At 39.0% G+C, this 27,403-nt stretch overlaps 1 protein-coding gene across 1 annotated transcript in view; it reads right to left on the bottom strand.

Moving 5' to 3' along the window:
* Window positions 1–27,403, bottom strand: part of GPC6 (glypican 6) — a 760,779-nt gene that overhangs the window by 137,916 nt on the left and 595,460 nt on the right. The gene's annotated exons all lie outside the window — the stretch shown is intronic.

The raw sequence follows: 27,403 nt of genomic DNA, 5'->3' as shown, positions 1-27,403 counted from the left end.
GTCCTATAAAGAAATTTCCTTATGCTTTAGTAGAAGGGAACATGAGCTTCAAAAATTTCTATTTATTATTACTAGAGTACCTAAACATATGCTGACATTTTTTGAGCTGACATGACAGATGATCTTTTATCTACAGTTTAAGTAGTGAATTTGAAAGAGCATTTCTTCACCCTGTCTGTAGTCCTGTCTTCTAAGATACCTTCTCAAAACCTACCCCAAACCATAGGCAAACACTATACAAATAATAATGGAGCTACTTTTTATGCTAAGTTGCTTTGATTTTGTGCATTTGAGTGTAACATCCCCTGAAATTTCATACACCACTTCTCAAACAACATTTTTTTTTCCTCAGAAGTGCTATGACAAATCCTGACCTGACATCTTTGCAAAACATGTAATGCCAAAATTGGTGCACGTAAGTCAACTGAAAATGGCAGTGATAGAGAAGTCAGTTTATGAAATGCTGAAACTTAGTCCTGCTATGAAATTTTCATTCACTTGACAGTGTTCAGGATGCTGGATAGTATGGTGTCTTGTATCTTGATTCAATACACCCACAGATGGCGCTAAAGTTGAAAGGCTTATATTGTTGTACACTAGACGTTTTAGGTCAATATTTTTTAGCACTAAAATTAAACACCAAAACAGTAGGGAGATCAATACACTGGTTTACTTGAAAATTAATTAGGATGCAAGAAAGTTTTGGGTTTTTTCCCTTCCTAGTAATATTCACTATCTACTAATAATTTAACCTTTTCTATTTATGCACAGTCAGAACTAAAACCACACGATTTCTTTTATTTTCTGTGTGAAAATCAAGCTCCTATTGCTGCTAATGACAGCTATAAATTAAACATAGACAAGAGTACATTATAAAAAAAAATTCTTGGTGCAGTATATTAATCTCCAGATTTAAAGTTCAGGTGCTTCAAGACATAACTTCAATTATGATCTCTGTCCAAGAAGGTTAAAAGCATCACATCAGAGATTACAAAGCTGGTGATAATTTACTTGAAGAGCTGTAATTTTTCAAACTTGATGCCAAATATAAATCCAGATATGTCTTTCAAGATGGTGCTTTCTTGGCAATGAAAAGGTTTTGTTCCACTAAGAGTCCATATAACTCAACTTCCTCCTGTGCAAAAATGTTGTACAGTGCAGACATAATTTCATTTCTGTTCTATAAAGACTTAAGATTTTTCATCTTTCAAAAGAGCAATTGCTTGTGTACATTTATGAAAGGATCACAACCAATCTGAAAAGTTGATCACAACCAAACTGAAAAGTTGAAATTGTTTTTCCAATTTCTAACTAGAAAACATTTGTAGTTTTCACAATTGATGTTTAATAATCACAATGTTACAACATATTTTTTGCCTAATTTTATCTGAAAATTTTATTAAGAAATTAAAAACATTTGAACTAGAAATATAAAATAAATAAGGCTATAAAAAGAATAATAAAGGAAGAGGGGAAAGAAGTCGAGAAGCAATTCAGCAACTGACACTTCTATTTAAATTCAAGCAGTTTTTAAATAAGATGAAACATACAAAGAAAGGTAGTTTGAGAAATACTTCAGACAAAATAATTGTCTGGGTTATTGCAGACTTAGTAAATAAAGAGCTAAAAGATGGAACTATAGTTGTTCATTCAGTGCATTAATGGAGATCAAATTTAAATATTTTCTTTATGAGTCATAAGATCAGTGAAGATGGCAAACTTGAATTAAACTTACAGAGGCATTTGACTTGCTGTTACATGACACTTTAATCAAAAAATTATTTTAAAGCTCTGAAAGGGCTATTTTAAAATTATTAAAGATGGCTAAATGATAGGTCTCAAAATGTCAATGTAAATTTAAATTGTCCTTGTTCATCTTCAAATCCTTTCCGTGAACTCACTCAGGGACTGTTTCTTGGCACTTAGATACATCATATATTTATCCAAGATATTTAAGAAGCTTTAAAATTATTACTGGTATTGTGGGAGGAAGACCAGGGACAGGGTGAATGTTAAAAATGGGAGAGGCTAGCTTCCAGATGAAGCAATGTGGTGCTTGTCACTCAAGCAACTAAGAGCTGCGGGGCAGGACATGCTATGACACATCCCACAGTCTTGACCTCCCAAGGCCAAAGACTTGCTCTGTCACCTGGAGAGCCTTTCCTTCGCTAAGAGCCAAGCAGCAGAAAGGGAAAATGATTTTTCCTCCTGACCTGCACAGTTAATGTGTAAACCTACAGCTAGAAACAGAGAGAAGGTCCTAAAAGACATGGTTTAAATGAAATGTATTTGTCTTTCCTCTACATTTCTTGGGAAGCTAGAATATTGTTTTTCCTTTCCCAACTTCTGTCCCCTATAGCAGAAGAATTAGACTGAACAGCATTGCTGGCCTAAAACAGAAGGGAAAGGATATACAGCTTTTCCCTTCTGTTTGAGCAGCCTACTTAGTTTCAAATACAGATGTATTCTAAAGAGTGTAATAGTCTATATAAGCGTTTATGGCAGAACATTACCTCTATGTTTTTTAATTTTCTGATATTTGCAGTTGTGTGATTACCACAGAAATAAGTCCTAAGACTATGACTATAAATCAGCAAGGCTCAGTTTATGTGAATATCAATATTTAAAACTAATGTTCGGCATGCTGTAGTTTTGTTTTTTCAGCAGTATGCAAGGTTCTCAAAAAACCCCACGACATCTTTAAAGAGAAAGCATTGTAGGGTGCCATTCTTTCAGATTCTTGTATTTGTCAAGTTTCCTTTAATCTCAACACAATCAATAATGTTCTATAACTTATAAGACTTTTAAAATTATTTTAAACTAAGTCAATAAATTACGGGAAGTTAAAGGCCAAAAAGGAGGCCTGATAAAAGCTGCAGTTGGAAGTACCTTTGAGCGTTCAAAACCAGAGAGATATCAATTAATGTGAATGACATTATTTTCTTTCCAAATAGCTACTGTCGTTATTCCTTTTCCAGTGTTCAGGAAGTCGTGAGGGAACATTCACCACCAACAAACACTTTGTCAGGAATACTGTAAGAGAGACAGTTTGGTACTGAAAACAGAGCAGAGACCACTATTGGAAACATGACTGTCACTGTAAACACTTCAGTTCAACTTTACGATAGAATAAAAGATGTGTTAAACCTTCCCTCATTGTCTATGGGAGCCAAGAAAGATTCCGATCTCCCTGGAAAGTCAAACTGCCTTTCCCAGCCATGCTGTCTATGTCTGGCTGCTCTGCAGGGATCAGATGCCCAGGGAGCAGCGTGGCTCACTCACCTCTCTCTGATCACTCTGTGATTCTGTGAAATCAGTGTAATTGAGAGAAAAGTATTAACTAATTAACACATGCACCACATTCCTTTATTCTCTTATTACCAGGCCCTCAAGAAATATTTCAGGTCAACTACGAAACCAGCTGATTTCTATTCCTTTCATCACTTGGAGACTGATCTTTTTACAGCTCTCAGGTGGTATTTCAGTTGTTCACAGGGCTAGCACAGCTCTGCTACAGTGAAAGCTTTACGATTCCCAACAATGAGAGCATGGTCAGGTTAAAGTTGGATGAGTATGCCTGAAAATTATGACTGCAGCAAAGCTGTATTATTTGCAAGAAGCTCATAATTTTATTCTCAGGATAAAAATTAAAAAAAAAAAACAAAAAAACCTGACTAACAATTTTCTCTTAGGAAAGACATACACACTCTTTGCTAGAGTGACCGATGTATGTGTGAAATTAATCAAGAAAAATTCAGCAGTCATATATATATAAAACATTAGTTTTGGTTTAAGCTCAATATTTGCTTAGAAGCTTGCTTAATAGCTTTATCATTGGTAGTTTACTTGCTGTGTTACAACATCCTTCCAAATATTACTTATAATATATTGATACATTTGTGTCAGGTATAACTAGATTCTAAATAACTTTCAAAATATTTAGAATCTGCCCTTTGGATGCTAGACCCTGTTCGCCCAAGAAATTTAATGTTTCATATAATTGAAGAGCTTAGAATATATACTGCATTAACATGAATTTTGACTGAAGTCACCATGTACCTAATTCATTATAATGATCACACAATAGATTGCTATAAAGGCTCTGCAAAGCTAAAATTTAAATTTATTTTCTTAGATGGAAAATGAATCCGTAAAATTCTGGTCTTCAAAACAACACCAGAATTAACGGCTTCCGAAAGACAAAATGAAAATCTGTACTACAGTATAGTATTTACACACTTTGATCCTAAAGTCCTTGATCAGGTGAAAATGCTTGCTTCTGATGTGTATGAGTAAAATCACTGAGTATTGCAGATGGTTTTAAATTGAATAGAATTACTTGGACGGTCAAATATCCTCAAGACTGGGTCCATCTCTTGTGAAATGGAGACCAAGCAGAGATTGCTACATAAAGATATATTTCAGTTACAAATTTAATTTTTTTTCAACTGCGGATTTCTTTGTAGAAAGAAAAGTCCCCAAATTCTAAGAAATACCGTCAAGAATTCAATGTTTTAAAGTCTATTTAGATGGTAAATCAACATCGGTTCTTTTTGTTCAGAATATTTGAGATGCATTACCTGAGGGATTATTTTCTGTCTTTAGCAGCTGGATATATTTTAAAGTTACAGTCATCTGTTATGAAGTGTAAATTCACACAGTTCAGGATCAGAATGCAGAAGATGATAACAAAGTGCTGCTTTAATAGATGATCCATAGGAATCCTAGTATGAACAGGCAGCTGTCATATTTGCATGCATTTCTCATACTCTGCTTGGATCTGAAATGGATAGCTGCCAAAGAGAATAAATTTGTTTTCTTTCTCACCTAAGACCTTCTCCTTGTTGGTAAATAATATATTTTCATCAGGAAAGCATGAATATGTAAAACCCCTGAAAAAGATAACATATGTATATATATAATCATTCATAGCCAGGCCATATTACTGCAATAAATTATACTATTTGGTGTAATACTGAGAATAAAATGATGATCGTAATGAACAGAGAGGCTATTATTATTACTGTACTTACTGTTCTGGCACCATGGCCATATTATTCTCATTTCAGTCATTATTTTTGTCAAGGCAGATGTTGTAAAAATCATGAACCTGATGATGCGTCTTGCATTTCAGAATGAACTTCAGAGAAAAACAAGACCTGTGCAGGGGGTGATAAAACCAGCAGATGACCACTCTGCTTTCCCCTTTGAACGCTAGGCCATTGGTAACAAGCTGGCTCAACTGCCCCTAACACAAGCATTATTGCAGTGACCGGGGTGACACCTCCCAGTGTCATGGAAGGACCAAAGATACCCCATATTTGCAGATGTCTGCATCAACCATGAAAACTTATATTCTTCTTTTGGATCCTTGATTAAAGTACTGCAACATTTTTCCAGGCTGTATTAAAGACAACTTTGTTTTTACTCTTACTTTTATTACTTATTTACTACTCTTACTATTTATAAAAAAACCCACTCCAGTGCTAATCAAAACAAGAGGTAGCATGATGGTTGGTAGATAACAGATGAGAGAAACATAGAAAAGCCTAGCTACAGCCCACACTGACATTATCCACCTGAAACTGGTCATGGAGTGAGAGAACAACAGAGACTTCCAAGAGCAGAGTCATGACTCCAAGATTTCTTGAAAGACTCATGTGTACAGCTACTCTCACTGGGTTTGCTCTACTGAGAACCAAAGGAAATCATGGTCTTGCGGTGAATCCGCCCCCAAAAATTTTCAGTGAACAGCAGATATTTGACTCTCCGCATAAATTGTTCCTGATATTATAGTTGTTCATATATTGGTTCAACGTGAGACTACAGTGTCACTTTTCTAAGTGACTTGTAAGAACATTGTCATAAAAAAAATTTGCCATGAGAACCTAAAAACCTAAATAAAGCCTATCTGTGCAGAATTTACAGTGCAAGCATCCAAACTTCATATACCAAGAGCACCCACACATCCTACTGAACTTCTTTTAGATGGGAGGAGCTGTGAGCAAGTATCTATGACAATTTTTTTCAGGAATTTGCTATGCAAAATTGTGTGCCCAAAAAGTAATTTCAAGGTATTTACCAAGCACGCAAAGCCTCATACCCTTCTACTTGCTACGTAACTGGATTGTTGCTCTTATATTTATTGAGGCAGGGATTGTGTCTTTATCCTCTTGATCTGCATATGAAATTGCATCAGTAGATGCTATATGGTTTGACTGCAAATAGGGTCGCTTTAACACCCCACGATCAGAGAAAGAAAAAAAGCACTGAGCATCCAACAATTATCCTAAGTCTTATCTTGTGAACTGATAGCATCATGAGATAACTTCTGACTGCTATCCTCAGGCATAATTCCACCACTAATTGTTTTTCTTATTACCAACACTTGCAATTAAAATCTTTGTAATTAGAACACCATGTTTTTATAAAATAATTTGCATTTAGTTAATGTCTCATTACTTTATTTATTATCGCTCTTTTCACTCCCTCCCACAAATCACAATGAGATGATCTTGGAACGTATTTTCAGAAAAGTTTAACTGGTGCTTCACTTGAAACCAGTCAAGAACCACTGGCTGCAAAACATCCAGAACTTGTCTCTATGTGAATATAACATTAGTGAAAGCACACCAAATGTACTTCAACAGTGTTACCCCACCCCATTCCTTCTCTTTTTGTCAGGATATGAAAAAATTAGCTTTCACAAATAAGAAAGCAACTATTCCAGTCAGAGTGAAGGATAACTGTAGATAAACAGGAACAAATTAAGATCTTGCCAAGAATTGAACAGGAATTGCATTAAAAAACCCACTGCAGCTAGGAGTACTGACATACCACTTGTAGTAAGCTGCAAAAAGACAAGGGTAAAGTTTGTGAAGATCATTGTAAGCTGTAAATATGAATCTGGATCCAATTTCTGAAAGAACAGGGACATTTGTCCTTAAAGTTTAGATCAAATAAAGGAGGAAGGTATACAGAATTGATTTCTCAAAGTTATTCAGCTGGTGCTGAATTGCTATGACATACTGACTCTTAATATGGTGGCAGGACCCCCAGTAGCTATCTCTGGTAACCTTTCTGTTGTGCTCCCAGGTCCACCAGGACACCAATGATTTTCTTGTATCCTGTTGATGCCATCTGTTGAGTGCAGAGGTCCAGTCTATCGTTGCTGTCCATGCCATCTACTTTGCACTGCTAGCCTGCTCCATGTGACATGTTGGGCACATACCAGGCTAGCACACCGAACTGCACTGCATGAGTATTTCTTAGCTTCCCTTTTCAATATGCTTTCCCATCTCAGCAACATGAATCACCTCAGATGGCTGCAGTCAGCTGGTGAATCCCAGCAGTGACCACTGAGCAATTTAGAGTAATTGCTCTAGGACAAGTCATCACTCCTGAGATTTACTATGAATTGAAGAGGTGTTGCTTATTGAAATACGTTTATTTGATAAAGAAGGTCATGCACCAACTTAGGCACTGTGCATTTCATGCAGTGTTAAGAAGAGGCCTTACTTTGGGTTTGATATGCTGGACTTGCACGGACTTAACAGGAAGTAATTTTTTTGCAAAATGACAGCATATATGTAGATTTTATTTTGTGTGCCTAGTTGGTATCTAAATTCCACTCAGATTTTTATTCCCCCTGGCATATGTGCATTTATTCCACTTGGATTCATAAAAGCCCACAAGGTTCAGTGTCCCTATTCTTCATGCCACTCCTTCACAGACTGTATACACTTTCTGTACACAGCTGAACACTTTTTTTGCAGTACCCTGCTACTATAAAGCGGTGGCTCTCCATAGGTTGTTTTATTCAAACACTCTTATAATTTGATGATAGAAATTTATCTTCCATATATACGGTCAGTTTTACTACATTTAGCAATAATGTAATTTAGCAATAATGTACCATCTGAAGACTTTCAGCAACAAACTACCAACCCTGTGGCTGTGCCACAGAGTCTCTGCTGGGTGTCTGCTCACCCAGGAATTTAAAATGAGTAGTCATTATTTGCACCCAAACTATATCCATGTTCTCTGTGTACCAAATCAAACATGACATGGATACTTTGAATTCAGGGCAGATATCTCATACCAGCCCCCATGGAGACTGGTCTCATTTGGAGACTTTCAGGCATGAGCTGATCTGTGCACATATAGTATAGACCAGACTGGCAGCACATGCACAGATGGTTTTGTGGACACTTTGGATTCCTACCATTTTCTTCCTTAGAATGCTGGCATGTATAAATTCTTCTTATTGTGGGAAAATACAGAACATAGCTGTCACATAAACCTCCCCTGACTCCAACAGCAAAGGATATTGTGTTACAGCGGGGATTACTGTAACACGCATATATCAAACCAGGAGTCCCGTGGAAAAGAAATATATATGGATTCGTGGTAGATGTTTCAGAGGTGTTTATTTCTCCAGCCACATGGCCGGGGCTCAGCTCAGGAACTCTGCAGTCACGGGACCCCAGGGTCCTTGGCCACACAGGGGAACACAAACCAACCAATGGGAAATGAGACTGACCAGGGGCAGGGAAACCCCATGTCTCTCCCCCAGGGCCCATCTCCCAGGGGTCCATGGCGGGGGAGGAGACCCCCAACATCTCACCCGTCTTATTTTAATAAAAGGAAAATGAAAACGACTGGATAACAAGAACAGTTTCAAGACAAAACAAGCCACCCTCCTGAGTCTTTAAATGTCCAAACAGATTCTGTGGAACATCTTAGGGCTGACAGAAGGGAGACAGAACTCTCCGGGCATGCTTTGTGGGGAAACTGAGGCAGGAGAGGGTTTAATTTCTTCCCTCCCCCCCTTCAGCCCCCCCTCAGCATCGGAGAGGAATTGTAGGGAAATGGAATTGTATAGGGAAGCCATGGGGTGAAAAACGGATTAGGAATAAACTGGGGATAGGGTAAACGTAGGAAGGGGTTCATATTGGTTATAGGGTAAAAGGGGGAAGTAGGCTGTGGGTAGGGAAATTGCTGGGATGGATATTGTTTATAATTTTGTGCATAACGGCTGCCTTTGACGGGAATACCTCCAGGCCCAGTAACATTCGCTGCTTGTAAACCCTTCTTTCCTTGCGCTATATCAAATTGTACAACTTCTCCATCTCCTACACTTTGCAGGTAATTTTTAGGGTTATTCCTTTTAATGGAAGTTCTATGGATGAATAGATCTTCCCCTGTATCATCTCGTGTTATAAATCCATAGTTGTTTTTTACATTGTACCATTTCACAGTTCCTGTGACTTTTGTGGCTACAACTCCTCCTATCACGTGCTTGTGTGTTTGTCGTGGGTGCTGGTCCTGCGTGGCCGCCGCCTCGCTGACTCCAACGTCTCGGCTGGGCCCCCGCGTTGCGGCTGCTCCGCACCCTCCGAGCGGCGCTGCTCCGGCGCGTGTCTGGGCTCTGCGCGGCCCCACGTTGCCATCACCGCTGGCTCCGTGCCCTGTGAGCGGTTCCGCTCTGCAAACTCCACGCTGCTTTGAGAGCGGCCCCGTTTCAGCTCAGCGCTGCGCTGTGCGGCTTCTCGTGTCGCTGTGGAAACCGCCGCTTCTCCCTCCGCAGGGCTCTCCGAGCCGTGTGCTCAGAGCGGCCTGCCACGCCGATGCCTGGTTCCTGGCTGCTCGTGACCCACGACACCCGCGGCGCCTGCGGCATCGCTCCCTCACTTGCGGTCGCGTGGCCGGGGACCCCGAGACAGGGATGGGGTCCGCGATAAGGCGCGTGCTCCCGAGGGGGCCGGGCGCATCCAGCGCAGGCACCTCCGCCGGCACGGCTGCAGTCATGTGCTCCCGGGATGGCGGCCATGCGGCCTCGGCCACAGGATAAGTATGATCCTCTGCTTTAGGGGTAATGGGACCATACAAATGCTCCTCAAGAGCTTCCCTGATTATAAGGTAAGCATGGAAAGCTTCTCTTTGATCCCATACTTTATCCCAGATCTCATCCCAGAAACACCCCTCACAAGATACAGGAGGTTCGATACCAAAAAGTAAGTCTCGAGAAATATAGGAGAACCTTTTGAAAAGCCAGATGAAGAAATGTTCTAGATCTCCCGGTTGCATTACTTTTTTGTTTTGTTGTTCAAGGATTCCTTTTACTTCTAGATACATTTTTCTCTGTGGCTCAGAGAGCCCCATTTCCCACGATTCTTCCATAGTCCAGAGAGAATATCCAAACCAAGATGAGAAGAGAGAGGTCTAGAGTGGTTATGTTACTCATGAATCTTCCTCAGGGATCGGTGTCCTGCCCGCATTCCTCCACCAGTTTGTTACAGCGGGGATTACTGTAACAAGCATATTTCAAACCAGGAGTCCCGTGGAAAAGAAGTATATATGGACAGATTCGTGGTAGATGCTTCAGAGATGTTTATTTCTCCAGCCGCATGGCCGGGGCTCAGCTCAGGAACCCTGCAGTCACGGGACCCCAGGGTCCTTGGCCACACAGGGGAACACAAACCAACCAATGGGAAATGAGGCTGACCAGGGGCAGGGAAACCCCGTGCCTCCCCCCCAGGGCCCATCTCCCAGGGCTCCATGTTAGGGGAGGAGACCCCCAACAATATTGAGGAAGATTTTTTTAGGGCAATCTTATACTGCAGTACTAAAAGAAGAATCCTGGTGATAACAACTATCCATTTGGTGTTGTGCATATTAACTGCTTACTCTTTCTGGAAAGATCAAAAGTCTAAAATTTGTGTCTAGTACAAAAAACACCATTTAATCTCTCTCTGCAGAAAATGAAGGAAGGAGCAGGGGAGCAGACAGTTTCAGAGGAAGATCCATCTCACCAGTCTTACCCATCTAGCTCCATTTACTATGACGGTACCCCAGGTGGCCACCTTAGATTAAATATCCAGGTTTTGGATGGCTGAAGAAATTTAAGGCGATGAATCCTTCTCTAGGTGGTCCTAGCCTTTGTTCAGCTCTGAGGCATAGGATGAAGAAACTAGAATCTGCCATTCAAACAGTGGGTTTCAATAAAGGTCAGAGCTTCTTCTCTTGGGATATTTATTACCCCCAAGAGTTCCTGGACTAGAGCAAAGTCAGACCATTGGATGGCTCTGCAGTTGCTGTTAAAAGATGCTGCACACCATCTCAAAGGTAAGGTTGTCTTCCATAAGCACTGTGCAGCTGCAGTGCCTGTGCCTGTGCTCTTTTTCACATAATTAGCCTGAGTCCCTTCTTACAAGGTGTGTGGGAAATCTACAGCGGCTGACCTATGAAGTTAATTAACTTTGTAGTGATGCTGAAAACTACCATCTTTTATTAGTTTTTTCTTCAGAAGGAACTACATTAGACATTTTCCTCACTTGTTTGACTAAAAGAATCCTGCTATGAAGTGCAAACTAATACTTGCTGACCATCATGAAAGAGCTACCACTTCTGATTTTGCAGTCATTCTCCACTATAAAAGCAACTATACCTTTTTATCAGATAGAAATTAAGTAGACCCCTTTGTGCATTTCTTTCTGAAATGTCTACAAAAGGCCTATGCCATACCTTCTTAGAGAAAAACCACACTAGACAGTTTAAACACTGTGTAGAGTAAACAAACAGAAAAGATGTGGGTAAGTTTTATTTTTCTCCCTCTGAGATACTTCAATGACAGTAGAAATACCTTCATTTTGAGCAAGCTTTTACTTGTCATTCAAGGGCTTTTTGATTGAACAGGTCAAAAGCCTGTTGGAAAAAAATAATTCCAGGCTTTTTATAGAAACCCCCAACTTCAAATGAAAAGGCTTTCCTTAGTACATAAAACCTCCTCTCTAGGTTACTGGAAAAAGTACACAATTTCCACAGCTAACCCAAGAAGACTGACAGCTCACAATCTTTCAGAGGCCAAATGCCAGATTATATCACAGATTAATTAGGTGGGGGCTGAAGAGATGCTTCCTTTCAAAGGATCCATTCTCCTGCCATTAACTTACTGTTCTGTTTTTGCCGAATTGGGGAACTTGAAGAGACTCACTGCTTTTCTCTCCCAGGTCTTGCTCAGTAGGCTGTAGCTCCAAACTCCACCATCCAGAACTTGCCTGTGCCAACTCCTGGGTGTTAGGTACAAATCAGCGATCTCTGCAGTACGCAGTGGCAGCATGAAATGGGAGGAAACGTCAATCTTTCTGTTTAGAGTTGCTCTTTTTGAAGCCAATTCATTGGGATGCATTGCTTACTCAGATGTGAATAGATGAGCACATTTAAAGCCAGATGCCAGACATCTGTGCCTGCACAATCCACCTGTCTCTGTTGCAGAAACAAGGATAATGGGAAAAATGACCAGACCTAGAAGCTTTTGCATTGGAAATACAACCTCTGATGAAAAGTACTAATTGAGTTGACTTTGGCTCTAGCAGGTCTACTGGTACAGTAAAAATTATATAGTTCAGTCATGAGAAAGTAAATTTACGAGAGATTTTGAGGAAAAGAAGCACTCACTGTCCTCTGTGTACTTGCAGGAGAGAATCTTCTGCAAAGTTCTGTGGTAGGTGAGAATGTAAAAGGTGTAGAGAGCAAAGATCCCTTTCTGGTCTCCTCCTATTGTAGCTGGGAAAAGGCATAATTGTCAGATTTGCATATCTATTTTCAAATAATGACCAGTAGGGAGGCAACTGGGTGAATATATCTTGCAAATCATACTGTATCAGCTTTCAAAGATGTGCTTCTATGCTTAGTAGGAAGGGAGTTACGCAGGCATTAGTACAGCTCAGACAGCAGCACAAATGATGCAGGCTGAAAAGATGCTGGTTCCTGCCAAAAACTAGATTACCCTTATTTTACATACTCATCTTCACAAAACTCATCTTTTTGTCCTTTTTTTTTCTTTCCCTGGTCAAGTAGGGCAATTCAGGAATGGGGTTTGGACCAAATGAATCATGAGAGCTGGGGAGGGAGAGAAGTGAAGGCAGAAGCACCTTCTGTGGCAATTGCCTCAGGAAACAAAATGACACTGAAGGGTGAAAAATACCTTATAGTAGTGGAGCTATCCCATGACAGGATACAAATCGAGTGATTTTTGACAGTAGGGAGCTGGTGAGGCGGAACTTCCCTCCGGGGCAAGTGCCCTGCCATTAAACTGCAAGAACAGCGCAAGAATGTGCTGAGCCTCTCCCCTCAGATGAACAAATGTCTCTTATGGCCAGACCTGAGTGAGAAAATTCTCCCTCATCAGGAAGCAAAGTGGTGGATGAACCAAGACATGAGCTAGTTTCCAGGTCCAGTTCTTCTCAATAAGAATGGAGAGAGAAGGAAAAAAAGAAATGCTGAGTAGACATCTCCTGAGGGAGGCTGGAAGCAGCTTCCTCTGTTACAGAGGGAGAGGAGTCAGACAAAGAATGGAAACAGGAAAGCTATTGCAGGCTGGAAATTTGTACTAATATGTGAGGTGTAGAGTGAGAGAAAAACAATCAAAATGATTGTGCTACCAGACCTGTGGCCATTGGGAGGTGCACCTCTTGGCCACTGCTTGTAATGAAATAGCAAATGAAACCAACAGTACCTACATGTGCTGCTGTTAATGGGTGATGCTCAAAAACTGAGCCCACTTGCAATTATGGGCCTCCCAGAATTGTCACTAATCTGTACTATTTTCACTCTGCTCAGCCCCAAGACACAAGCACTCATTGGTTTTCTGTTTCTCAAGTACCTAAAAAAACACAGGCAAGCCAAAGCAATAATTTAGTTTATTATATGGCAAAGGTACACTAGTCACTTGGGTCCTCTCTAATCACCATTCTTGGCAGTATTTATCTCATTTTTGAGATATTTTTGAGATAAAAAAGATTGGATCCAAGCTATCAAAAATGTAGCACCATAGATCTTTGGGGAAAACAGATGCAGGAAGCCTTAATTTTCTTAAGTGCCCAGCTAAATGACCCTCAGATAACAGAGAAGCTGAAGTGGGTAAACATTTCCTTGGTCAGGGATGACAGTCTTGCCTTTCACACTGAACTCAGCAACTGTTCCTACCTTTTTGCATCCTTTCATCTGCCACGGTCCATTAAATGTGTACCTGCCTGCCCTGCACAGACTCTATTCCTTCAAGCAGGACTGACAGCCATACATCATCCTTAGCAGAGTAACTTGTGCAGTGCCAGGCTCCAGGATAAGGGCATCTGACAATGGACCAAACTTAAAACCTGCTGCCTTGATTTAGCATATGTATGTATTTAACTACCCATCAGTTACATGTATGCTAACTACATAACAATGCACACCAACTTATTTTTCTTTATGGATACAGAGCATACTAATTTTATAACACATATTTCTTTTTAAAAAAAAATGAATTCACAGCTGAAGTGTATTTGAGAGACAGAAATATGCTTGGTATATTGCACACACATGAGAGCCCTTTACAGTCCCCATCAATCTGGTGTAATCTCACAGCTGCCCATGCTTAGAGCAGGAGGCTGGACTAGACCTCTTGAGGTCCTTCCCGCACTGGGTGATGCTGTGAAACCAGACAGACACAGCAGAGTTGTTCTTATCTTTCAATACCTCATTAATTTGGCAAGGATAGATTATAATTTCTGTTTTTCAAATTTACTATATATTGTCATTGCCTGTCTTTGAATCAATCTTCACAAGGCTGAGATTACAGCACCTCCAGTGAAAAGGAACAAAACCACACTCGGGCAATCAAACGTTGTTCTTGTCCCAAACAGATATAAAATTAACTTGGGTGAACAGTTTTGTAAGTAATTTCAGTTTTCACCCAGGAGGATGAGTTTACTTAAGGACACTGCTTTTTTATATTTAAAAGTATCTCAGTCTGTTTACTGCTGTGAGGAAGGTGATCAACTCACTGGGAACATGGCTCTTAGGTGGAAGTGTTGGAAGATTTGAGAGCTTGGCCCTGTGTCCACCTCACACAAAGTTAGGTGCCTAATTAAAAGAAAATTAAGTTTGGCTGCCTGGATATCAAAGGGATCAGAAGCAGTTCAGCTTGAGGTAGCAATATGGACATACTTCTATCCTGACAGAAGGTGCTGTCAGAATCACCAGCATATCTGCTTACCATAGATCTGAACTGAAGGTGGGTATTTTTAATGTAACACAAGTAAGACTAAGTGAATTTTCTCCTGAGCCACTGAAGTAAATTTAGAAACAAATTGTGAGTACATCATATAATAACACTGAATTAGTATGTTCATTTCATGGGCAGTTAACCTTTATGCCTCTTTAGTAATTGATTGCTTTAATACTTTGTTAATATTATTAGTTTCATTAGTTTATGATCTTTTTTCTTACCTTTGGTCTTTTATTACATTAGGTCTATAAATTTTCATAGAATTGATTAGTCACAAGAATGAAGTTGTTACGCTCTAATACCATTCTGTCCTTCATGGAAAGGAAACATTTTTTGTTACGTATCTCCCTTCACAAGGATAATTGAAGAGTACAGTGATTACTAATTAAATTAGTATAGCTATGCCAAAATGTTGTGATTTATAGTTTTGGTCAAAAACAAGAGTAAACCTAAGCTACTTTTTATAGATACGTTATTAATTAATAATCCTGTATTTTAATCTTCCCAGTAATGTGTCATGACCTCTAAGTATCTCAAATTATGTTACTTAATCATGTAGGAAGACAGACAACTTAATGTCATACAACATGCAATATTCTAGACAAGAGAAGAGCAGGTCAGGCCAAGCATTTAATACTATATGGTTGCATTAGAATTTGAAAGTGAGAGAAACCCAGAAAGTATCTGTAAGGAAGAATTAGCTAGTCCACTTAATTTCCCAAGTAAAATGTGAATTTCCAAGCATTTTGAGATGTGAATGAAATAGAATTTTCACATAAACAGAAAGGCACACTGAGGTCAGCAATCAGATCTGTTTCAATGGCTTCTTTGCTTGTTGCTGAATTTTTTCTTATCATCCGAGAGGTCTGACTGGCTTAGTTAAATTTGTTTAACTGCCTTGACTCATTTAACATTGCTACTGTCTAATATCGCTTCTAAATTGCAAATGAGCTTGATTCCAACACCCACTAAATTGAATGGAAACGTTCCCAGTGTCTCTGGCTGATGCTGGAGAAGTTCCATGGTTTGTATCATTTATTAAGGCATTTTGTTAGGCATGATTAGAGAAGTCTGTTGGTAAATTCACACCTTTTTTATCTGCATTAGGTTTAGTACTCCAAAATTCTGTCATTACTAAGAAGCTCTGTTAAAAACCTGTAGAAACTTAGTGTTACTTGAAGACTAATAACACAATAGTCTTTAAAATATATTTGTACAGCAGATCTAAATCTAGAACAATCTGCTAAGAATCAAATTTCATACTCTTTCTTATTGACCTCTTCAGCTTCACTGGACAATTTTCAAATCATCTTACATGAGTAGTCACTCAACTTGCTGCAACAACTGGGTTCAGACTGGAATTGTGACTTGTCTGCATAGTACTACTCTATTAGAATTATAGAATCATAGAATATCCTGAGTTGGAAGGGATCCACAAGGAACACTGAAGTCCAACTCATGGCCCTGAACTCAACAGCCCTGAGTAACACCATACACACAAAAAATATTGTTTTATTGGTCATCAGAGAATGGTCACCACAGTTATATCAAATGGATTTCATTTCTATATGAAATATCATTTTGATGCTGTTTTTTTCTTCTGTAAATATCCCAGTAATCAAGATGTTTCTTGGATTCTCCTGCCAAAAATCTATTATGTAACTGTACCCAGTCCAAGGTAATTTGTGCTAATGGCCAGTAAACATATTTGAAATATGACTGATTTAACTGCCAAAATTAAGCCTATTTCTTCTGTATGCCAGTAAAAGTAGCTGCTCTAAGAAAGTCATATTCTATATGTACCATAATGTAGGCTCTGGTCCACAAAAATTAATTTAGAGAAATTTCTATACCATTAGAAGGAAAAAAGCCTTAAATGTATGTATTAAGATGTTTGGACAGTGGCCAGTATAGTGCACAGTAGCTGTCAATATATGCTGTGGTTAGGGAAAACCCTTTCCAGTTCATGTTCACAGAATAATGTGTTTCACTCTGGGAGCTTAAGCAGCAATTCTACTCAGGTGGGCTAAACTGCTTTATATGAAGCTTTACTTTTTCATTCAGACTAAAAGAAATATTAAACTTTTCTAGACATTATTCATGAAGTTTCATTTTCTCAAATTTAATCCTGTGCAGACAAACTGATGCAACTTAGCATTAACTGATCGTAAAGTGAATGTGGAAAACTGGCGACCAAAATAGAATCGATTTCATCTACACTTTTTGTGACACTTCACTGACTTCAGTAGACTCACTTCCTGCCCATAAATATGGGATCAAAATCAGATCCAGAAATACAGTCTGTATTTCATTTGCTAATTTTCAAGGAATAGGCTCAAAGCTATTGAAATAATTTACGTAGTAAGAAAACTATAAAATATCTAGACTTAGATGTATGGACTTGCTTTTTTCTCATCTATAAACATACAGAATAGGGTTACGTTTTTTTAAATAATTGTCATAAATGTTCCAATTGACCTATGCTGCACCTTCTAGGATGAATGTGTGTACTTAGATCATAGTGTTTTCTGAAAGAACAAGCAAGAAAATAAAAAAAAAAGAACTCTTTTTTAAAGAAAATATAAAGCTTTTGCTGTTAGTTTAGGAAACAAGGTTCACTCTTAGGAGCAACTAGGAGATGTTAAACCTAAGCTTCCTACAGTGATTTGGGAACACGGCAGTTGCTGTCATTGGGAGTTGATTGGCAAGGACAGAGAAAATGAGAAGATGCTGGAGGAAATTGGGCTTTTCCACATTAGAAATACATCTATTATGGCTGGGTGTGGGGAAAGGGTGCCTGATTGGTGTATGAAAAATTCCCTTTCAGAAGCACCTACTGCCTTGTTTGAAGATGCAGCTTTCAGGCACTATTTTAATTACTTGTTGATCCCTAGAGGAAAAGGCTTACATGTTGAGGAATACATCTGGGGCAGGTAGCTGGGCTCGAAAGCTGCACATTGAGATGCAGATTGAGATGCAGGTTGAGTTCTGGGTGGGAGCCCGAGACAAGAAACTGGGAGCTGCCAACCTTTGGGATAACAAAAGGCATGAAGATGGGTGGTGCCAGCCATGTGAATGGATGCTGAGAGACACAGCAGGAGCCAAAGACTCGGGAAGATGAACGAGAGTCTTGCATGCTTGGACTGGGAGGGGATAAAAGCTCAGGGGGTCCTTTGTTCGAGGTCCCTCCTTGGAGGCACCAGCTTGGGCTGTTTCTGTGGTAGTGTGCCAGGACTAAATGACTTTATGGAACGAGACCTCCAATCCTGCCATGGGAAACCTGGTGTGGCTGTGTGAGCGGGGTGAGCGGGGAGCCAAGCGCGGTTCCTGTTGGGTCACTGGAGCCGCCTGCTGGGAAGGGGCTTTGGTCCCAGCAATGAAGGTCTGGCCTTGGGAGTGTGACTGCCAGGGAGCCCCGTGAAGGTGGGAAGTTTCCTTAGTACATAGGTGTCTGCACAGTTGGACTAAACACAGATGGTGAACGGGATGGAAATCTAGCCAAAAGTGTTAGACTGCAGAGTTACACATATGCAGGCTTTTAGGTAATCAAATACCCCCAGAATTCTTGTGCCAAATCACCAGGTCCAAACCCATTAATCTAGGTGCTTCCATGAACACGAAGAGACAATAAACAGAGCCCTAACTTGTGAGTCAAGCCTATAACAATACAGTTGAGTCTTAGCATTTCTAGTAGCATTTCTAAAAAAAAAAAAAAAAAAAAGGTCTTTTTGTCAAATATTGAGGTACATGCATAAACCTAAAATAAATTATCTGTGTTGAGTTTGTATAAAAAACCTTCTAAGAGACACTTAAAAAATTTAATGATGAAATCAGAAAGGTCAAAGGATATCCTGCAATAACATTTTAAGCCTTCACTGGTAATTTGTGGCATATTGTACACATCTTCTCTGCTGCACTGTGCATATACACATATGTTCTGTAACATCTGGAATGAAACAGCTTTTGCTAGGAACATATCAGCCAGGGGATTTCTGAGATACCACGGTTTTGTATCTGACTAAGTGAATAATTTCTGCTTTCCAAAGGTGAAAACTAGAAATGATATTTAGCATTCACTAATCATTAAGTGCAATGCTCTATTTTTTGAGCATAATTTTCAAAGCCAGTAGAAAACAATCCAACTATTGCAACTATTATTTGTACCAATTTATGTATGGATATTATTTTATGATTCTGTGTTCTTATGATTCAGCTGTGCATGACCAGAAGCTCTGAGCTGACACAGAGACATTTGACCGAATTAAGGCATCTTTTATGTTGAGTGATAGGACCTTCAATGTAAAATCTCTACATTTTATGAATAATGCTTAAAAAAGCATGAGGATGTTTAAGCAGAAAATAAAATTTATCAAGTTTCTCATTATTCTGTACAACGAAGTATTTATTATCATAAGGGACATTACTGGTCACAGTGCTTTTTATTGGTCACAACAGATTTTCCTGATAATAAAGAATAGATTTTTCCATTACATCACTATCTAACAAGCCCTGAAGAGCAGCTAATCTGTGGTAACTTAAATCGAGATCCCTGTTGTCCTGGCTGTGTTATTGCTCATGATAGGCATTTATCTGATAGAGGTGTGTTCAGCTGGAAAGGCATTTCTCGGGCCACTGAATCCTTTCCTGTTGTCCTGTGCTACCCCAGTCCTGATTAAGATAACCCTGTAATATAACATCAACTCCATTTACCTTCGAAACCACAATATCACAACCCTTCCAAATACCCTATTATAAATCTATAAATCTATACAGTAGGAGACAGCAGAAGCCACAAGCTATAATGAGCCATAGGGGAACTCAAGGTCATCACCCATGTCTGAGAGGCCTTCAATACGAGACACTTTGTTAGCTGACAGCAGTGGATTTGCAATAATACATCCCTTAGAGAAGGCAAGAAAGGAGATGGGTTCTCATTGTCTGATACAATCTTCTTTCCTCAGTCTGTTAACCTTAAAATTGGAAATAAGGTAAGGTGGCTTCAGATCAGGTTGGCTGTGAAAGGACACAGGGCAGTGGGCTGTGAGCAGACAGATGAGCTCCACCAGCTGGAAGCCGGTCAGAAAGGAAGTGCACTGGAAAATTCATTGCTTGACAGACTGCAAATTAATTAAATAGCAATGCTGTGATCCAATTAAACTTTGTCCCTTGCATTCTGTCCAGATACCCATGTGCCTGGGAAAACAAATTCAAGAAAACCAGGAGAGCTGCTCATCTAAGTATAAATAAATAAAAAAAAAGTATAAACAGAAAAGATGTCAGCATGACATTTCAGCTGAAAAAGGAGTAGAAAAAGAGTATGAAGCAAGTCTTACATAATGACTTCTCAAAGGTAGGAACCATTAAAGCAAATTCTGCACCAGACTTCTTACCTGCTGTGACTGTCCAAACGGTTTAGTTTGCGTTTGAGAGTATTGTCTAGCTCCACTTTGCAGCATTCCTTCCATAGATTATGTTAATGCATTCCCATTTTCCTTCAGGATTTTTTTTTTCTTCATTATCAATACCAGTCTAAATTTTTAAGAACGTTGTTTTTTCTTGAAAAAAAGTTGCTTGTGGGTCATGGTTTAACCGGGTGGGTGGTTAAACACCACACAGCCACTCACTCACTTCTGCCCCCCAAGTAGGACAGGGGAGACAATTAGGACAATTAAAAAAAAAAGCAAAATCTGCAGATTGCGATAAAGAGTTCAATAGGCCAGAAATCTGAGGGAAAATAATATGAAGACTAACACTAATACTACAAAATAAGTGATGCACAATGCAAGCTCATTGTCTGAAGGATTCCTGTGAAGAGAACTCACCACCTGCTGACGGATGCCCAGCCAGTTCCTGAGCAGCTGCCACTGACCAGCTTTCCCCAAGTCTGTGTACTGGCCACGATGCCATATGATATGGGACATCCCTTTGGCCAGTTTTGGTCAGGGTCAGCTGTCCTGGCTGTGACCCCTCCCAGCCTCCTGTGCACCCCTAGTCTGCTCCCTGGTGGGGTGGGAAACTGTTGAGTCCTACACGCTGTATAAACACTGCTCAGCAACAGATAAAACATCCCCGTGTTATCAACATTATTTCCATCCTAAATCCAAAACACAGCACTATACCAGCTGCTAGGAAGAAAATTAGGTGTTTTGCAGCTGAAACCAGGACACTGTCTCAGTTTGGGCAAGGGTGGATGTGACTTTCAGGAATATTCACATCAAGCTAGCATTCAGCCACTACCTTCACACTGGAAGGAACAAAAAACACAAAAAAAGCCTCTTAGATAAGAAATTCTTCTGACTCTGTAATGAAATGCCACTAGCCTAAAGTAGTGAAAAAGGGGATCCCCAATGCAGAAAACCAGAATCATGTTTCAATGATTTTCCTAAATCTAGACGCTTCAAAGCAAAGGCCAAGTTCCAGTAAAGCTAAGAGAAAATCTTCTCTCAATTTCAGACTATGAGGAATGTGGATATACATCTGAGTTTTCATATTCTTCAGGGAACAAGAATGCAGGAAGGTACAAAAGGTGATGAACAAATAAAATCTACTGTTTAGATCCTGGAACACAATAGCAGAAACTTTACAGAGGGTGTTAAGGTAGGAGAGAGATCCTTCTGATTTTAACACTTATTTTGGGGAATAAGTCACTTTGGACCTGATTTTGAAAGTCACATTTACTTAGTCAGCCAGCTCAGGACCCTGATGCATACAGTAGTTACACACACCAATAGAACTAGGCTGACATAAATATCTGCTTAATAGAGATCTTAATCCACTAAAGCAGCAGGAATTTAATATGACTTAAGACCAGAACCCTGTTTTCAGAACAGTTAAACGGTTGTATCTACTTTGATTCGCCAAGCACAGAGAATAAAGCTTACTTTTTTTCAGCATTCTGTGATTTTGTTTATATTAAAAAGTATTTGATCATCAGAAAATGAAAATACCTCTCTGTACTTTGCATTTATTGTAGGGGCTGGAAGGCACAAACACTCTAATGAAAATAATTTCACTGAAGTCATGCAGTCTTTTAGGTACCAGCACAATTTCTTATGTGTGGGAGTCTCTGAAATGAAGAATAAAGTAAGAGGGAAAATAAAAATAAAAAAAGGACAAACACTGATGTTAGAATTGAAGTACAATTAAAGCATTTTGCAAATCTAGATTTTGTACCTAGCATGATTCCAAGAAAACCATCAAAAATACATTCCTCACAGGAAAGAGTTAGGTAGTTGAGATGAGGAAGGGACATTACTGGTATAGTCAAAGATAGATTAGGTGAGTGTTTTATCCAAAGGGCATAAAGTTTTATAGTCTCCTAAATATCCCACTACACATTCTGATTTTGATGAGGCACTATTAAACACTATGGCAGGTGAAGACTTCTATCAATACATGTGTTAATCTGGCCCTTGGGATGTCTGAAGAATTCTTGTGAACTACAGAAATGCTCAAACTCATGGAGAACAATGATGAAGATTTAAACTGGATGTTAAAGATTTCTGAACTTGTTTGGCATCACACAATAAAGGTGAAACAGAGAATTTAAATAACAATTTGGCAGAATAATGTCCTTTCTAATCATATACTCCAGGGGAAAATTGCCAGCTAGATGCTGAACTGAATTTCAGGGATGGTAAAAAGCATAGAAGACAGACAGTTCCATGGGTGGACAGTGATGTTTTTACAATTTTATTCATTAGTAATGACAAAATAATTCACCTTTAGTTTATAGGAAGTTATTTAACTACAGAAGAAAGAACCTCTGCACAAGAATTAAAAAGTATTTTCCCTTGCACATAAAGGTGTGCCTATAAGTACATATCTAATCTGCATGTCTCTTTGCTCAGGAACAATACACTAGAAGATATAGCATATAATATAATAGAATCTGTTCAATTATCATGACCTGATCTGTGGGTTCTTCAGGGGAAATTCAGGAACACATTGTAAACTCATAATCTCAAACAACTAAGTATAAAAGTTTCTTGCCACATCAGTTCATCACATATAGTTGGATATTTTACAGAAGAAAACTGAGTATTTTAGAGACACTTCATGCTTTACCAGAAATATCCTTTCTCTCTTTTCAGTCAGAAGATAGAGTGCCATTTTCAGCCTAGTAGCATATGAATCACTGGCAGAAAAGAATACATTATTTAAAAATCATGCTCTTATTAATACAAACAAAAGTGGTAATTTTTGTAGGCGAAAAAGTAGAAAATATAGAATCTATGGTTTTGCAGTTCCCAAATATTGCATATTCCTGTTTTTCAGTTATCAGAATCTTTCTTGAATGATTTCAAACTGAGCAGACCTGAAGCAGGCAGCATGGAAGCCAGGCTGGTAAACACGGCAGATCATGCATGGAAGATATCTTTTCTTACATTCTTAGTCTGTACCATTCAGGCACACTCTTGGATGCCTTAGGGGGAATTTACATATAAGGACATATCTACAATGTAGACTAATGCTGATGCTATTTTTTTTAAAGAAATAAATATTTTAAAGTAATTTTGTACCTCATTTTTGCAAAGCAAATGATTGTACAGCACAGTTTACTTTCCTGGGTCGCGTTCTCTCACTGAGGGGCTTCTCTGTCTTCACGGCTCAGGTGGTGCTGCAGGGTACAGCCCATTGAGCATGGCAAATGCTGATGGAGTCTGCTCAGGGAACTGCCTGCCTGCCTCTAAGCTTTATGACATGGATGGCTTGCGGACTGAGTCAGGGAGCATCGATGTAAATTGTCCATTGCCTTGCTAGATCTGGATAGATAGATAGATAGATAGATGGATGATTTTTCTCTCTGGCAATAGCTGTCTTTCTGAGGAGTAGAAGCACTTGCAAGTAATTTTGTTCATATGGAAATGTTCCGTGATCTCGACTTCCGTGCAGAGTTACCAGAGAAAAGAGAAGGAGAATCATACCAGACTGTGAAGAGGCCCAGGCTGTTTGGAGAACATGCTGTTAGGAACTGCAGATTACCAGAACATTACATTTCTCTGTTGATTTCAGAGAAGCAAATAAAGTCTCATGTTATGCATGAGTAGACATGCTATCTTAAATTCCCCATTTTTTAAAATAACATCAGTGATAGTCCTAGAACAGGATTCACCAGTTGGAACTTAGCATTACAATGAAGCACAAATACAGTTTACTAAACTCATCAGCAATAGCTATTTTTGGCTTCTCTGTAGTGAACATTTTAATGTATAGTTAAATTACTACTCACAGCCATAGAAAGAAGCTCTTTATTATTTGAATTTTTAGAGCCTTACTATAAATTGCTAGAGGTGAATTTTACACTAACACTATAAAAATAAAATGGAAAACTTCTAAAGTGCTACAATCCAGAAAATATATGCACAATTACCACAGATCTCAAATGCAACTACAGATAATTTTAAACACATGGTAAGCTTTTCCTTAAGTTCTTATATTTTAGGGAGCATAACTGCCCTAAATCTTATTGTAGTCACTGAGTAATTTTGCTTTGAACATCTATGTAGGTAAAGCTAGTGCTGCTCATAGTGATATTTATTGAAGCTGGATTGTTTCACAATTTGCAACTCATTAATTTTGTATATAATTCAAAATAAACAAGGCAATTCTTGTGTAGCTCTTTAACTCAAACAGCAATACATTACTATGAAATATCAGCTATCAACTGTTGTTTCATGAGTAGCAGAACTAATGAGGTCAGTGTGTCTATCAGTTACTTTCTGGCATTTCTGTACATACCAGCCTGCCTTGTGCTGTGTTCCACACCCTCAGTTTCTGTCTCTCTTCTTTTCCCACCACTACTTGTCTGCTGGATTTAATTGAAATTGGTCAATGGATATTCCATCCAGATACTGTTGTGGGCTGACTCTGATCTGACAATATCACAGTGACTGACTGTTTTCAGCATAAACAGTAGCATAAAAATTAAATTCTTATACCAAGGTAAAATCTCTTCCAGTGCAACTTGTACAAATGCATCTTGTCTTCTCCATGTGACTACTTATGAAGGGAAAGTGTCCGTCCTCTTTCAGGTGAAGATTTTAGTTTAAGGTTCTTTTAAAAAGTTTGCAGTTATTAATTTATTGCATAGTTTTTAATTTGTTTGCAAGTGGAAGGAAAAACTCCCTTTAGATCAGATTTCTGACAGACATTTATCCAAATGAGTGAATTAGAGAAGCTATAACTTGATTTTCCATTCATTCTTTGAGATACAAGCAAAATGTGCATGGTCAGTGAAACACAAGAGCCCCCTAATTCCTTATGTGATAAAACTGTCCATTTTTTCCATGCCAGCTACCTCTTGTCTTACACAAATCTTGATGCACAGGCTGACATATCTGTTCCACATTGTAGTACTTCTTTTATTTTGAAGATTGATTTTCTTGGGCCATATCATTATTTTCAAGATATCCTCAAACATTCCTTATTTTATACATTTTTTTTAAGGTCAGCAAGCCTCTTGTATGTATGTTCAGTGGCACAGGACTGTGAACTGGTCCTGTCAGTTTTGAACCTGTTCAAGTATCGGGCTTCTGGCCATCCAGTCCTTACACAAATGTAATTTGATTTGCAAACTGAATAACAGAAAACAAAACCACATTTGAATGGAAACAGAAGTGAAAATTGGAGGACTATGAGTAATACAAAGAAAGGAAAAATAATAGAATTTCAATGAATAACTTAAAATGCTTTTATTTTTAATAATATTATCATGGCACTAATTTGAATGCCAGTAATTGCAAACAAATTGAAAACTATGCAATAAATTAATAATAATAGTAACTTCAACACTACACTGTGCAAAGAAAAAAATAGGAAAAAAATGTCTACATGGGCTTCTTGGCTACCTTCTCTAAAGAGATTTGATAAAGAAAATGTTGGTGAAGGTAGGAGGAGACAAATCATGCAGTCCAACAACTATAGGTAGTATTTTGAAAGGAATATTGATGCTATTAATTTCTTTTAATAAAAACATTATTGACTGAGGAGACTACATACAAGTGGACTTCAGATACAGAAAGGGTGCGAAGTGTCAAAAAAAGAAATGAATCCAATGAGAAAAGGCTGAGGGAGAGCTGAAGAGAAATTGAGATAAACACATAATGCAGGAGGCTGACTAAAAACCACCTCTCAGCAGAAAGCATCCAATATACAGTCATACATTCTGTGTGCCATTTTTCTATACCTGGTAAATGAAATAGGTTGCACCGTCTCCCAGTGGTGGAGGGTGCAGTGATAGAGCTCTGAGACCTGGCTTCTCTGGTGTGCATTGTAATGCAGGCCAGGGCAGATGTAGAAAACACAAATAGGAAAGTATCCCCAGATGTCTTAATATGCTTCTCTGGGTTCAGTGCTCAATCCATTGATTGTACCATCTTTGCCCCATAAAGTCTTTGCTGGAGAGGCAACCAGTTGTTTACCAACATGGATGAACTAATTAGAAATGTTAAGATAGGTAGCAGCCTGGGCTTGAGGGATCCCAATCCTGAGGGATATGGCCCCGGTGAAGAGTAGAGTCAGAACCTTGGCGTTTAGGAGACTGAGATTTAAATTGTTAAAGTAATTAGTGGATGGACCCTCCTGGGAATTTGCCCACAGAATAAAGGAGATGAACAGAGCTGTCAGATCTTTAAGGACATTTCTCTTAGAGCTCTCAATTCCCAGATGGAGGAAATCAGAAAAGGAAGGCAGGAGACCAGCAGGGCTGAGTGAGGATCTCGTGGGCAAACTCAAGTGAAGAAGTAGCCCTCTGGAGAAGGACTTGCCCTTACTGGTGGGTGAAAAATTTGACATGAGCCAGCAATATGCACTTGCAGCCCAGAAAAACTGTTGCATAAAAAGTGTGGCTAGCAGGTTAAGGAAGGTGATTTTTCTCCTTTACTCTTCTCTTGTTATACCCCATGGGGAGTACCCAGGGTTTTTTTACTGTTTTACTGTTTTACTTCATCAGAAAATATGGTTTTCCCCCAGAAAATTCCCGTGAAGAATCCGTTTGAGCAAATTCATTTAAATGATTTCTTAGGTAAGGGCAACTTTTTCTTTTTTGTCTCCAACACCAAAGGAAAAGACAGCTAATGTCTTGGACATTACAGCAAGCTGACAGGCTCTGGTAGGCCCAGGTTTAGCTCCCTGACCTACCTGGGTATTTTGAGTTCTGCTCCTGTGCCCTCTCTGTCACAGCTTCTTATATTCCTTATTACATCATCTGTGGTGTACAAAACCCTGATATTTATTTTAGTGTAAAATTGGAAGCATTTTAGAAAATTTGAAATATTTTTAGAATGTTTATACTATTTCCTTGCACAGGAAAAACATTGTCCATGTAATTGAAATAATGAAAATAGATGA

This window comes from Corvus cornix, chromosome 1 (genome assembly GCF_000738735.6).
Source record: "Corvus cornix cornix isolate S_Up_H32 chromosome 1, ASM73873v5, whole genome shotgun sequence".
NCBI lineage: Eukaryota > Metazoa > Chordata > Aves > Passeriformes > Corvidae > Corvus > Corvus cornix.
The sequence above is the reverse complement of the archived record's forward strand: the minus strand, read 5'-3'. Positions and strand labels throughout refer to the sequence as shown.